This window comes from Astatotilapia calliptera, chromosome 3 (assembly GCF_964374335.1).
Source record: "Astatotilapia calliptera chromosome 3, fAstCal68.1, whole genome shotgun sequence".
Lineage (NCBI taxonomy): Eukaryota > Metazoa > Chordata > Actinopteri > Cichliformes > Cichlidae > Astatotilapia > Astatotilapia calliptera.
The window spans coordinates 16029872-16045123 of record NC_137424.1 but is presented as its reverse complement, the minus strand read 5'-3'; the positions used below and the strand labels follow the sequence as shown (position 1 = coordinate 16045123).

The window sequence follows — 15252 nt, the reverse complement described above, 5'->3', positions numbered from 1 at the left end:
TCTTCCTCCTTCATCTGCAGATTAAAGCCAAACAAAGATTCTCATTAAAAGTCTGCAGGTCTGAGAGAGACTCAATCGTTGTGTCATGTCAAACACAGTAAGAGGAGCTGAAGCACAGATGTGAAGAGCAGATTCATCAGATTATGACCTCACTCTGTTTTGTCTTCATATACATTCAGTCTGTGTTTATAATGCAGATTTTCTGCTTTTATAATAACACATTTTATATTTTCTATCATCACAGACTGACTGGGTGTGGACTCTCAGAGTCTCACTGTGAAGTTGTGGCCTCAGCTCTGAAGTCCAGCCCCTCCCATCTGACACAGCTGGACATGAGTAGAAACTACAACCTGCAGGATTCAGGTGTGAAGCTTCTGTGTGCTGGACTGGAGAGTCCAAACTGTCGACTGGAGACTCTGAGGTGAGTTCACTGACTGCGGCTGTTGTTGTTTTTCTATATTTCAGGTCTTTGATTGATGTTTGAAACTTTCTTTAGTTCCTAAATGTTCAGGATGTGTCTGAAGACAAATGTGAAGAAGTTTGAGTGCTTTCAGAAATGTTGTCTTTCCAAACGACTGAACAACAGTTTTTCCTTTTGGCTCCAAACAGAAGTGACAGACTTGAGCAGGGTTCATTTAAAGGCTGACAGAAGTGGAGTGGTGACGGGGAGATGTTTGACAGGACAGTGTTTCAGCCTCCACAGGTTCATGTTGTGCTCCATCAGTCAGTGAAGATGAAGTCGGTGCTGATGAGGCTGTAGAGTGTGTGAGGGATGTGAATGAGGATGATGAAGATCTGATGATAGCAGATAAAAACAGGCTGCAGAGACTTTGAGCCATACAGGGCACACAGTGTGTGTACAGAACAGCTGAAATCATTATGGAGGCCTCACTGGAATATGGAAGCATCACAGTACAGCTTCAGTGAAGCATTAAAGTCTCTGATATGAGATGAGAAATGAAGCAGCCAGAGCTTTTTCATGAGTGGAAATCCACTGTGACTGTGAGCTGCTGCTACAGCCTCCAGATTAGCCAGCAGCTCATCCTGCTCAACATTTCCTCACCAACTTTAATGGAAGTGTGATGTTTTCAGCTGGAGTGATGGTCAGGGTGGCCTCCCTCTCCTCTTCTTCTCCTCTTCCTCTTTCATTTGTAAAACCACTTCTGCTGCTTTCATTCATTTGGAAGTCCTGTAGCTGAGTTTGGGAGAGACTAACAGCCTCGGCAGCAGAGGGGAGAAAGGCTGTAACACCACCACTTTACTCTGTTCTACCTGTCACATCATTTTATCAGGAAACAAATATGCTCATGTTTTTACTATGTTTGTCTTGAAGATGTAAGAAGATCACATGGTGCTTTTTATTATTGTGTTGGTTTGTTTGCTGTCTCTTGGATGGAGCCCAGCTGTGCGTGGCCCCTGGGCCTGTGGTCAGAGTGTGTGCTGGATAATCCGGCCCAGGATGAGGCCAAACTGACATGGGATGAAATGTCTGTCACATAATTGAGCTTAGTGTAGTTTCATTTCTGCACAATTTAAAAACAACCAAAACTTTATTCTGTCTTTTCTATGTTATACTGTAGACTTTCTTTGATACTGTGTCCAAAAGGAGCAGCTTTTACTTTGAAGGGGAGCCGTCTCTGTTTCCTCTTCAGGTTGGATGATGGAAGCAAATTAGTAGCTGTGTCCCAAAACGTCGGCTGCATCCTCCAGAGGCTGCATTTGAAGGCCGATTACGTCACAGCCAGGCGATGAAGGCTGTCCGTATTTGTCGACTCCTTCAAATGTGCCCGACAAATGCGTCCTTCATTTCCCCGAATTTGAAGGATTCGTCGGGTGTGTCCTTCGTGGCCCACCATATCCCAGAATTTATATCCCAGCCAAATTTCAGCTGCCAACAATGGCGGCAGATTTGTGACGTTTACCGTGTTTGGTCTCAAGTTAGTTTGCTGTCTTGTGTATTTAGTGTGTAGCTGTTGTTTTGTTTTGTGTGTCAGTTCTACTAGTGATCGTCACAGTTGCTGCCTTAAAGCCAACAAAGGCAGATTGCAGTGTAAACGCTGAGTGACACACCTGCTGTCAGACCTGCAGGTTTATCCCTGTGCTGTTCTCATATGTGTTAGAGTGACACAAACTATTGTTTGACACCTGATTGTTCTGTAAATAGTTTGAAATGATTATATGAAAAACGTCTGAGCCTTGGCTGCATTTTTTGGTAAATAGTACCATATAACTTTGTTGTTTGCAAAACGTGTGCGTATTTTTAAAAGTGTACAATCTCTATTTGCATTTCAAGTTATGAAGATGATTCGTTAAACATGTGTGTGGTTTTTACAGTCAAAATATCACTTTCTACTTGTATTTTAAATTTTGTCTGAATTTAGATAAATTGTGCTGATACAGTTGGTCAAAATGAGAAAATAACAGATTGGCAAGATGAACTGTTTTTAAAGGTAAAATATAGAGGCCACATCAAAAGTAGTCAAGAAGGGTTAAAGGCTAAAAGCAAAGTTGTCACCAAGTACTGTTTATATTTGTGTGTATTGCTGCAGCTTTTTTGAGTATTAATTTGGTGCCTTTGTGTGAAATAATGGTATTGTGAGTGATCCATATAGTCACAAAGAATAGCCACTTGTTTCTGTGCTACCAAAGTTCCCCGGCTTTCATTCAAAATGTGTTTATCGTCAGCACCTGCACATTAAACTACTTAAACATTATAAATGTCTTCAAGCTCACACTGAGGCCTGTGGGGTACTATCAGCCACTGAGACAGTACACACATTTATATGTGTTTGTATATGAATATTTCATACTTTAAGACTGCCTGTTTATTTAAGGGAGATGAACAAAATACATTGGAATTGTACAAAATAATATCATGGATGATAAATTAAATAGATTTTAAGTAGATGCTTGTGCATTCTTAAAGTCTTATATGTTGAACTGAACTATGTGATCTGTTCAAAGCCTTAATCTTAATTTGAAGTGAAATGTGCATTTTGAGTTTATACACTATGTATATAAGGCGACCGTTTCCTTTTGCAGTATTTTTGTGTGGTGTACTTTTCTATGTCTTAACAAAAGGGGAACAAAGGTGTTTAAGTTCACCTAGGATGATGTGTTTTAATTTTCACATGGTCTTGCTTGAATTTGACCCTGACAAAGGCGTATGAACTCTGTCAGCTGTTTGGAGTTTCCATTTTCTAAACTTCTACATTCTGAACCTTCTTCAGCTCTGAACAGATGATGAAACACTGAATGATTTCAAGCTCACACTTTGTCTAATAAACTTACATCTTTCATTCTTTATACAGATTGAGTTGCTGTGGTTTGTCAGAGATCAGCTGTGATTATCTGGCAGCAGCACTGAAGTCCAACCCCTCCCATCTGAGACAGCTGGACCTGAGCTCCAACAACGAGCTGCAGGATTCAGGAGTGAAGCATCTGTGTGGTTTCCTGGAGAGTCCAGGATGTGGACTTGAAACTCTGAGGTCAGTCAGCATGTTTTAGTTGTGCTGAGATGAATATGATGTGAAAGTTGTGCTGACACTAAACTGCAGACATCAGGCTGATATTATACTGATCCACACTGAGGATCTTCATGGTAAAGTCTGTTTTCTTCTTCTCTGGTTTAGTCCATTGACTGCAGCAGAACAATGTTCACATTTCAAACCTTCAAAGAAGAAGAAAAATCCTCCACTGGATAATTCACTGTGAAACTCTCCAAGTCTTCATTCCACCTTAAAGTCTGTCTGACACTGAAATCCAAAGCAAAATGTGCGTTTGCTTTACAGACAGCAGTCCAACACAAACATACACACATCATCCAAAACACAGTCCAACATCCAAATCTCCTCCACTGCCAGCATGAATGATGGGAAAGAGAAGGAGGAACACTCTGACATTCAGGGTTAGAATGAGTTTCATGAAGCAGACTGTGAAGATCAAAGCTGCATTAGAAAGCTTACATGAATGAATGAGTGGACAGAAGTGGACAGAGATCATCTGAAGCACTTCAAAGGCTGTAAATCAGCACATTTCTCTTTATTCTTTATCAACTTTGTTAGTTTCTCTCAGTTTTCTGTGGAATGAAGCTAACAGCAGGCTAATAAGATGCTGACCAATAGGTTTCTATTAAAGGTTGTAATTTGTATATGAAAAAGTGCTTTGGCTCAGCAGGGATCGCTTACAGGTAGAATACAGCTGCTGGATGGGATTAGCATGTCATAGCTATCTACCAAACTGCTAACTGGGGGATTTCAGGCCATCTATGGATCATTTTTGCTAACTGTTTATTCAGCTTAGGCTCACAGGGCTGCAGCCTGTGCCCTAGCTGTCATAGGGCAAGAGGCGTGGTCCACCTGCACAGGTGAGCAGTCCATCACAGGGCCAACAGAGAGAGACAGAGAAGCACTCTCTCACATCCACACCTACAGCCAATTTAGAAGCACCAATGAACCTAAGCAGCATTTCATTGGACTGTGGGAGAACATCCAACCTCCACAGAAAGGCCAACAAGCTTCAACCTACAACCTTCTTGCTTTAAGGCACTAGTGCTAACCACTTTTCCCCATTTCAGCCCAAATCCTGCATCTTCCTGTTTCTGACTCCAGGCCAGCTCCACTAACACTTTCTCATCAGACACTGCCACCTAGTGGAGGAAGTCTTAGTTCCACTTGAAGCTTCAGATGACAGTTAGTTCCTTTACAAAGAGGTGGAGGTGGTGGGGCCACAGCACCATCATCACTGAGTGCCATAGGACACTTAACCTTTGTTTCCATATGCTGGGAACTTCCTGTTGTTCCAAGGAGGACTGGAAAATGTGTGAAAATCTCCCAGTCAGTTCCTCACAGCACACTTCAATCATTCCCCTCCCACAGCATCAGGACCAGGGCTTTTTCTCTCTTTGGTCCCACTAAGAGATTTCCACACAAACACCTCATCAGTGGGACTCTCAGAGCTACCAGCCCTTTGCTACAATCACAAAGCTCTTCATTGAAATCAATGATATCAAAGCTGGAATCAAATGAGTCCAAGTCTTCTGCTGATTCAGCATCACATTCATCTTTGCTCCTTGTTCTGCATCCCCACCATGGACTTCATTCCTTTCCAAGCCAGCCTTGAGTGTCCTTTATTCAGCTCATCCTCTGCTTTACTTTTACACCTGATTTTAGCTGCTTTATCTCTCTTTCAACAAGTTTCTGTGCCTCAATCTTTTTCTTCTCTCCCTCATAACAAGACAGCTTCTTCTGCCTGAGAACATGTTGGAGTGATTTACTAATCCAGGGCTGCTTATTGGGGAAAATACTTCCTGTTTCCAAAGTAATTCCCATTTTTCCCAGAAAGAAATGTAAGTAGAAATCGATGATCTACGTGAGAACATGAGCCTTTAAAAAGTCCCAGTGGGTGCAGTCAAAGCAGTCCCTCAGTCCCAGTATAGAGTCTTTGGTCCAGACTGGAACAACTGTGTGCCCAGTTTGAGCTCTCTTCAGTCCTGTGACCTGACAGACCCAGAGGGGCCATCACATCACATTTAGAAGCTCCCCTAATGGAGCCACAACACATGTCCAACACTTAGTCTGTCTTGTTGGACCAACTGGAAGAAATGATTCAAGGACTTAGTCACAGAACAGAGATTCAAATCTCCAAAATCCAACTGGCTGCATCAGGACATATAGTCTGAAACTCTGCACAGTTTCCTGTTTGAAGCTGCTTCCTGTTGGCTTCAGCTGTTTGGAGTTTCCATTTTCTAAACTTCTACATTCTGAACCTTCTTCAGCTCTGAACAGATGATGAAACACTGAATGATTTCAAGCTCACACTTTGTCTAATAAACTTACATCTTTCATTCTTTATACAGATTGGGGGGCTGTGGTTTGTCAGAGATCAGCTGTGATTATCTGGCAGCAGCACTGAAGTCCAACCCCTCCCATCTGAGAGAGCTGCAACTGAGCTGGAACAACAAGCTGCAGGATTCAGGAGTGAAGCATCTGTGGGGTTTCCTGGAGAGTCCAGGATGTGGACTTGAAACTCTGAGGTCAGTCAGCATGTTTTAGTTGTGCTGAGATGAATATGATGTGAAAGTTGTGCTGACACTAAACTGCAGACATCAGGCTGATATTATACTGATCCACACTGAGGATCTTCATGGTAAAGTCTGTTTTCTTCTTCTCTGGTTTAGTCCATTGACTGCAGCAGAACAATGTTCACATTTCAAACCTTCAAAGAAGAAGAAAAATCCTCCACTGGATAATTCACTGTGAAACTCTCCAAGTCTTCATTCCACCTTAAAGTCTGTCTGACACTGAAATCCAAAGCAAAATGTGCGTTTGCTTTACAGACAGCAGTCCAACACAAACATACACACATCATCCAAAACACAGTCCAACATCCAAATCTCCTCCACTGCCAGCATGAATGATGGGAAAGAGAAGGAGGAACACTCTGACATTCAGGGTTAGAATGAGTTTCATGAAGCAGACTGTGAAGATCAAAGCTGCATTAGAAAGCTTACATGAATGAATGAGTGGACAGAAGTGGACAGAGATCATCTGAAGCACTTCAAAGGCTTTAAATCAGCACATTTCTCTTTATTCTTTATCAACTCTGTTAGTTTCTCTCAGTTTTCTGTGGAATGAAGCTAACAGCAGGCTAATAAGATGCTGACCAATAGGTTTCTATTAAAGGTTGTAATTTGTATATGAAAAAGTGCTTTGGCTCAGCAGGGATCAGCTTACAGGTAGAATACAGCTGCTGGATGGGATTAGCATGTCATAGCTATCTACCAAACTGCTAACTGGGGGATTTCAGGCCATCTATGGATCATTTTTGCTAACTGTTTATTCAGCTTAGGCTCACAGGGCTGCAGCCTGTGCCCTAGCTGTCATAGGGCAAGAGGCGTGGTCCACCTGCACAGGTGAGCAGTCCATCACAGGGCCAACAGAGAGAGACAGAGAAGCACTCTCTCACATCCACACCTACAGCCAATTTAGAAGCACCAATGAACCTAAGCAGCATTTCATTGGACTGTGGGAGAACATCCAACCTCCACAGAAAGGCCAACAAGCTTCAACCTACAACCTTCTTGCTTTAAGGCACTAGTGCGAACCACTTTTCCCCATTTCAGCCCAAATCCTGCATCTTCCTGTTTCTGACTCCAGGCCAGCTCCACTAACACTTTCTCATCAGACACTGCCACCTAGTGGAGGAAGTCTTAGTTCCATTTGAAGCTTCAGATGACAGTTAGTTCCTTTACAAAGAGGTGGAGGTGGTGGGGCCACAGCACCATCATCACTGAGTGCCATAGGACACTTAACCTTTGTTTCCATATGCTGGGAACTTCCTGTTGTTCCAAGGAGGACTGGAAAATGTGTGAAAATCTCCCAGTCAGTTCCTCACAGCACACTTCAATCATTTCCCTCCCACAGCATCAGGACCAGGGCTTTTTCTCTCTTTGCTCCCACTAAGAGATTTCCACACAAACACCTCATCAGTGGGACTCTCAGAGCTACCAGCCCTTTGCTACAATCACAAAGCTCTTCATTGAAATCAATGATATCAAAGCTGGAATCAAATGAGTCCAAGTCTTCTGCTGATTCAGCATCACATTCATCTTTGCTCCTTGTCCTGCATCCCCACCATGGACTTCATTCCTTTCCAAGCCAGCCTTGAGTGTCCTTTATTCAGCTCATCCTCTGCTTTACTTTTACACCTGATTTTAGCTTCTTTATCTCTCTTTCAACAAGTTTCTGTGCCTCAATCTTTTTCTTCTCTCCCTCATAACAAGACAGCTTCTGCCTGAGAACATGTTGGAGTGATTTACTAATCCAGGGCTGCTTATTGGGGAAAATACTTCCTGTTTCCAAAGTAATCCCCATTTTTCCCAGAAAGAAATGTAAGTAGAAATCGATGATCTAAGTGAGAACATGAGCCTTTAAAAAGTCCCAGTGGGTGCAGTCAAAGCAGTCCCTCAGTCCCAGTATAGAGTCTTTGGTCCAGACTGGAACAACTGTGTGCCCAGTTTGAGCTCTCTTCAGTGCTGTGACCTGACAGACCCAGAGGGGCCATCACATCACATTTAGAAGCTCCCCTAATGGAGCCACAACACATGTCCAACACTTAGTCTGTCTTGTTGGACCAACTGGAAGAAATGATTCAAGGACTCCAAAATCCAACTGGCTGCATCAGGACATATAGTCTGAAACTCTGCACAGTTTCCTGTTTGAAGCTGCTTCCTGTTGGCTTCAGCTGTTTGGAGTTTCCATTTTCTAAACTTCTACATTCTGAACCTTCTTCAGCTCTGAACAGATGATGAAACACTGAATGATTTCAAGCTCACACTTTGTCTAATAAACTTACATCTTTCATTCTTTATACAGATTGAGTTTCTGTGGTTTGTCAGAGATCAGCTGTGATTATCTGGCAGCAGCACTGAAGTCCAACCCCTCCCATCTGAGACAGCTGGAGCTGTGGGGAAACAACCTGAAGGATCCAGATGTGAAGCAGCTGTCTGATCTCCAGCAGAGTCCAGACTACAGACTGGAGACTCTGAGGTCAGTAGAGTGATGGAGTGAGTGGGTGGTGCTGTCAGCAGTATTGTACTAAACACAGTCAGTATGAAGCAAAGATCCAGTGTTTCCTGTAAAGCTGCAGCTTCTCAGTGAAGCTGTGAGAGGAGAATGGTGACAGGCTTCAGGATTGGACACAAACACTTCCTGTTTCTGACCTTTATGGTCACCATAGTAACGGCTGACACGCTCTGATCAAACACTGTCAACAGCCAATCAGCTCTCTGAACAAAGCAGCACGCAGACCAATGACTGCATTCATTTCCAAGTTTAAAGCAGTGAAGAACACAGTCTGTAGGTGAGGAAGAATTTAGTGAGAGCAGATGTTTGGATGGAATTCCTCCAGTTAACAGCTGGAACCGTCCATCTGGATTGTTGGGCTTGTTGTTGGGGTTCCTACAGAGCTCAGAGTGGACACACCAAGGTTCTTCTAATGAATGAAAGTCCAAACTCAAACTAGGAGGGAAAAACATTTTCATCAACTTCAATAAAAATCCAAAGATTAGAAAAAGTGAAGCAACAATGAGTCCTAGTACAGTCCCAGCACTGAAGTCCCTGCTGCTCTTTATACTGGATGTGCTGCATCACTGACTGACAGCTGATGAAGAGTCTCTGGAAACACTCGTTTATCTCCTCTGCTCTTCCTTCTTCTCTCTGCAGGTGGAGCTGGTGATGGTAAACAGGACGGTGTGTGTGCTGAGAGAGGAGGAGCTGTGTCCTGATGATCCAGAGAGGTTGAAGCAGCAGCAGCTTGTGTGTAGAGACGCTCTGACTGGGCCATGTTACTGGGAGGTGGAGAGGAGAGCTTCATCCAGCAGTGACTGACAGAGGAATGAGAAGAAGTGCAGATGACTGTCAGTGCTGCAGAGTGAACTGCTCTGAGAACAGCTCCACTGTCAGACACAATGTAGAGTCCAGCATCATCCCTGTGTGTCCCTCTGGATCTGACAGAGGATCATCAGTGTATCTGGACTGCTCTGCTGCTGCTCTGTCCTTCTACAGTCTCTGCACAGTCTCTGTCTGACTCTGGCTTCAGACCCTCCTGGATCAAACTCACCTGGAAAGACTTTCAAACATCACTCAATAGATTTGAATACAGAATATATTTGATATATACTGTAGATGTACTGTAGAGTTGCAGTTTGTCACTTGTAAATACAGTCTGTGAGCAGCTGTGAGCTGAAAGATCTTTCTAGAAACAGGAAATGTTTTCACTCTTCTGTTGCTTTTTCATATATTTCCACAACATTAATATTGATCCCACCTGTCTCACCTGTTTCATGCTTTTATACATAATAACAGGACACGTGTGATCTGAGCGCTGCTGTGGTTGCTGTGCTGCACGTCTTCATTTAGATAACAGAGACATCTAGTGGTTCAGAGGGAGAACTGCAGGAGGTGGAGCTGTGTTTTAGCATGGAAAACTTTTTATCTTTTAGGCGCAGATACAAATATGACAAGTATCAGTGTGAGATACAAAAGGTCACATCAGTCAGCAGAGGGAACAGTGATCACACAGCAATGTAAGAATAGAAACATAACAGTGAATCTGGACATGTATACAGATGGAAGCAAACAAACAGGATGTAACACTACATTAAAGCCACAAATGTGAAGAAAACAAACACAAAGGAAAATATATTTGATCTCAGGAATCCAAATCAGATGCTTTAGAGCAGGGGTCGGCAACCCTGGGCACGCGTGTCACAGCTGCCACGTGAAGGGTTAACTGATGGCACGACCATAGCTGGACTGGCCATCGGGCATACTGATGGTGATTTTTCATTTTTATGGGCTGATGATGTTTTTTTATTTTCTTGTAACAGTATAAACGATGGAAGGTGGCGGATTGTCCGGATGCTGGTCGATATGTAAAAATAAGTCAGTTGTTTGGTGGTGGCTATGGCGGAGCTTCCACAGAGGCAGCAGGTGGATGTGTGAAAGGGGAGGCAGGAGGAGCAGAGACCCGAGGCGGCCGCCGGTCCGAGTGTTGGCCCCCTTGAACTTTCCCACATTTTGTCACATTACAGCACAAACATGAATCAGTTTTATTGGAATTCCACGTGAAAGACCAACACAAAGTGGAACGGAAATCATACATGATTCCAAACATTTTTTACAAATAAATAACTGCAAAGTGGGGTGTGCGTAATTATTCTATCATGGAAAAACACACTGCCATCAACTGTTTTGTTTTTGTCAAAATCACTGTAATATAATCACTGTACCTTTATATACACGTGACTTGTATTAATGCTGCTGCCCTCTTGTGGCTAAAGTGTAATTATGTTCTTGTTATTAGGGAAAACATTTGAGAGTAACATGAAGCTTAAGAAATCCTCATTTTTATGTCATCAGTTATAGTTGCATGTATTCATTATCATAATTTAACCTTTAATATTGATGTTTTAAATAGATTTTGAGTAAATTAGCAATTTTATGGTATTTCAGAATCAGAATCAGAATCAGAATGGGGTTTATTGCCAGATGTTGAGGTTTACAACATTAGGAAATTGCTGCGGTGCTTCAGTGCAAACAATAAGAATTAAAGTGCTATGTAGAAAGAAAGATATGTGCATGAGATATACATGAGATATATACATGAGAATAAGAATTATGAGTGCTACGTAGAAACATATATACATGAGTGCAGGTGGTGATCAGTGCCAAACATGGAATGATGCAGTGAACACAGCGTAGGGTCATGTGTTAGTGGCGGGGACAGTCATGTGGTTATTGTTCATGTGTCCAACAGCAGAGGGGAAGAAACTGTTCTTGTGGCGAGAGGTTCTGGTGCGAATGGACCGGAGCCTCCTGCCTGAGGGGAGCAGGTCAAACAGACTGTGTCCAGGGTGAGAAGGGTCAGCTGAGATCCGGGCTGCACGCCGCAGTGTCCTGGAGGTGTACAGGTCCTGCAGAGATGGGAGTCTGCAGCCAATCACCTTCTCAGCAGAGCGCACAACACACTGCAGTCTCTGTTTGTCCCTGATAGTGGCTCCAGCGTACCACACGGTGATGGAGGAGGTGAGGATGGACTCGATGATTGCAGTGTAGAACTGCATCATCGTCCGTGTTGGCAGGTTGAATTTCTTCAGCTGCCTCAGGAAGTACATCCTCTGCTGGGCTTTCTTGATGACGGAGGTGATGGTGGGCTCCCACTTCAGGTCCTGGGTGATGGTGGTACCCAGGAAGTGGAATGAGTCCACAGAGGTGATGGGGGTGTCAGTCAGGATGATGGGGTGGAGTGGGGCTGTGTGCTTCCTGAAGTCCACAATAATCTCCACTGTCTTCTGGGCATTCAGCACCAGGTTGTTGTGGCTGCACCAAGACACCAGACGTTCAACCTCCCTCCTGTAGGCAGACTCATCCCCGTCCGAGATGAGCCCAATAACGGTGGTGTCATCTGCAAACTTGATTAGCTTGACAGACTGGTGGGTGGAGGTGCAGCAGTTGGTGTACAGGGAGAAGAGCAGAGGAGAAAGAACACAGCCCTGAGGGGAGCCGGTGCTGATGGTCCGGGAGTCCGAGACATTCTTTCCCAGCCTCACATGCTGCTTCCTGTCCGTCAGGAAGTCAGTGATCCACCGGCAGATGGGATCAGGCACATTCATCTGGGAAAGCTTGTCTCGGAGATGGTCTGGAAGGATGGTGTTGAAGGCAGAGCTGAAGTCCACAAACAGGATCCTGGCGTAGGTTCCTTGGGAGTCCAGATGCTGCAGGATGAAGTGTAGGGCCATGTTGATGGCGTCGTCTACAGACCTGTTGGCTCTATATGCAAACTGCAGGGGGTCCAGGAGGGGGGCCGTGAGGGTCTTGAGATGGGAGAGAACCAGGCGCTCAAATGACTTCATGACCACAGATGTCAGAGCCACGGGTCTGTAGTCATTTAGTCCAGTGATCCTAGGTTTCTTGGGGACAGGGATTATGGTGGAGGACTTGAAGCAGGCAGGCACATGACATGCCTGCAGTGAGGAGTTAAAAATGCCAGAAAACACTGGGGCCAGCTCGTTTGCACAGTGTCTGAGGGTGGCAGGAGACACGCCGTCTGGGCCGGGAGCTTTCCGAGCATTCAGACTCTTAAACTGCTTCCTCACACCTGCTTCATGAATATGAAGAGTTGTGGTCGGAGGAGGTGGTGTGAAATCCTCTTTTGTGTGGGGTGAGGAGGCGGGTGTTGCAGGTGAACAGTTTGAAGGTGGTGATGGCTCTATGGAGGGGGGAGAGGTGGGGGAATGAGTGTCCAAAGTGTCTCTATTGTTGGGGTCGTTGGAGATATGAAGGCTGCCTGATGGCTCGTCAAATGGTTGTATTAAATTAATGCATCACTAATGAATTAATTATTTCAGTAATTAATTTAAAAATGTACATAATCAATTAAATAAATATATTAATAATAGATTATCCATTAATTTCATTTAAAATGTTTCATTATTTGTTTATATACAATTCAAATTAGTTAATTACATATTTAATCAATTAATGGTTTGTTTTTCTATTTTAATTATTTTACTGACACATTTAATGAATTATTTAATGATGTATTTATTTAATTCACGTTGCTACTCCTGGCCCTGCATCGCTGTTCATAAATACATTTTATTTGTCAGCTTCACCCATCAAAGTCAGGGGGCGGGGTTAATGCTGATCAAGTCAAAACCATTGCTTTGGTCTGGTGGGCGTTCTTTTAGTGGGCTTTTCTGTCACGGCCTGCGTGGCAGTCTATGATGAGGGGAAGGAGGACCCAAATGCTGGACTCTTTGATGAGGTCAGTGCGTTTATTTACAGTGATGCAAAATAATCCAAACAACAATAAATCCCCAGTGCGTTCCCGACTCTGACATGTCCTCTTGCCAGTGTTAGTGTTCTTTGTCTCCGCTCCTCAGTGTCTGAGCACCCCGTGCTCGCTGCCCTCTCGTCTCCACACTCCTCCTGGGGAATAACAAAGAGGCAGCCGTCAGCAACGCCACAATGCAGCAGACTAACCTTAACTAACTCGCCAAGAGACTAACGTGAAGTTACGCAATGATCCAGCATCGGAGACAGCTCCACCACACTCCTAAGTAGCTCCTCTGACGAGGCTTGATCAGCTGCAGGTGTGAGTAATTCTCCTCCGCAGGTGTGGCCAGGCTCCTGGCTGACACACCCACACACACACCTAGATACACAAACATGGAAACAGGAGACAGCAGCACCAAAAACACACATGTCCATAACTTCTTACAGGCCCTGGGTCACCCAGACCCCGGTCCCATGACAATTCCTCAAAACTAAGTAGGCCTACACACCAGGGTTTGGACATGTGTGGACCCAAACTATACTTAAACTTTACCCTTTTTTGTGTGTCACCAAATACACTTTAATATCTTCTAGACAAGAATGTAGTGGCACAATCTTTAACCTCCTAAGACCCAAACTCCTCCGTGGCATTCATTTTTAATTTCTCTTTGATATTTGGGCTGATTGGGACCTGATGAATGTAAAAACAAAGAATTACCACATTTTTTGTTTCTGAGAAAAATGAGAGCCACATATGAGGATATTTGTCTAAAATTTTGATAGCACAGTGGCAGTGTAACATCCTCGTAAGTGGATATCAGGCCCTTGTAGAGCAAAATGTAGTATTTTGGTCTAAACAACCCAAATTGTGATGTCCACATATGTGGACGCCAGGTCCTAGGAGGTTAAATATCTGCTCACTTTGTCAAAATGAACCTAATCATCTCTGATGAGTTCAGTGATGTCTGCCAGCTCACCTTGCAAGTGGTCGAGCTTATACCGCCGACAACGCGGCCACAACTTGTAAACCCCCTGCTGACTATCAGCTCTGGAGTTATTTATTTATGTTAGTTTCAACTGTTCCTGCAAAAAGTAAGCACGTGTTACTGATAAAAAGTCCAATAGAAGCAAAGTCTAAACTTTGAAAACAGAAACCTGTCTGATTAAGATCTGATCTTTGGGGGGTTTCAATAAGCAGTGTGACCCGTGTATATGCATCAGGGGTGGTTTTGATTATCGATTTATCGATTAAAATCGATTCTGGCTTGGATAACGTGATATCGATTCATTAAAATCCTGAATCGATTTTTAATATAAATTTATTTTGGCCAAAACGCCAGAATCTCAGGTTAAACCTCCCAAAGTTTCAACAACCACCAAACAGCTAAAACAGTAAATGAGAGCAGGAACACGGATTCTGCACAAAGACGTAAACACAAAGCGCGGAGCCGCCGACGCATCAGAATCAGTGAGATGTGACTTTCTCACCTGACTGCACGGACACGAGCTGAAAGCCGACAGCTCGCTGATTCTGATGTTGCGGCGGCTCCGCGCTTTGTGTTTACGCCCTTTTTGCGCTGATTCTGAAGCTGCAGGTTTGATGTCTCTCCAAACAATATTGAGTAAACCAGCAGCAAAAGAAGCTCCAAACTACGCTTCACATAAACATCGTCATGAATTCCCTCTGATTGTTTTGCTGCCACCAGGATAAAATCACACTTCATGCACAGCTCTCTCTCTCTCTCTCTCTCTCTCTCTGTACTTCAAGAACAGTTTCCTGTTTTCTGCATTATTCGCTTGCTTGTTATGCACAAGTCTACCGTTCTTACAGCCTGTCGGACGCTGTTTTTTTTTCTTTTACTTACTTCTGAAAACAAAGCCTCGTTTCTGCCGTTCAATACTGAACAAATTT

General features: G+C 43.8%; 1 pseudogene across 1 annotated transcript in view; it reads left to right on the top strand.

Moving 5' to 3' along the window:
• The window catches only part of LOC113017624 (protein NLRC3-like), a 153312-nt pseudogene extending 142607 nt beyond the window's left edge, over window positions 1-10705 (top strand). Inside the window, exon 10 of the transcript XR_013904110.1 lies at window positions 9225-10705. The product of XR_013904110.1 is annotated as a protein NLRC3-like (transcript). The remainder of the gene's footprint in view (window positions 1-9224) is intronic.
• The last annotated feature ends 4547 nt before the right edge of the window (window positions 10706-15252 follow it).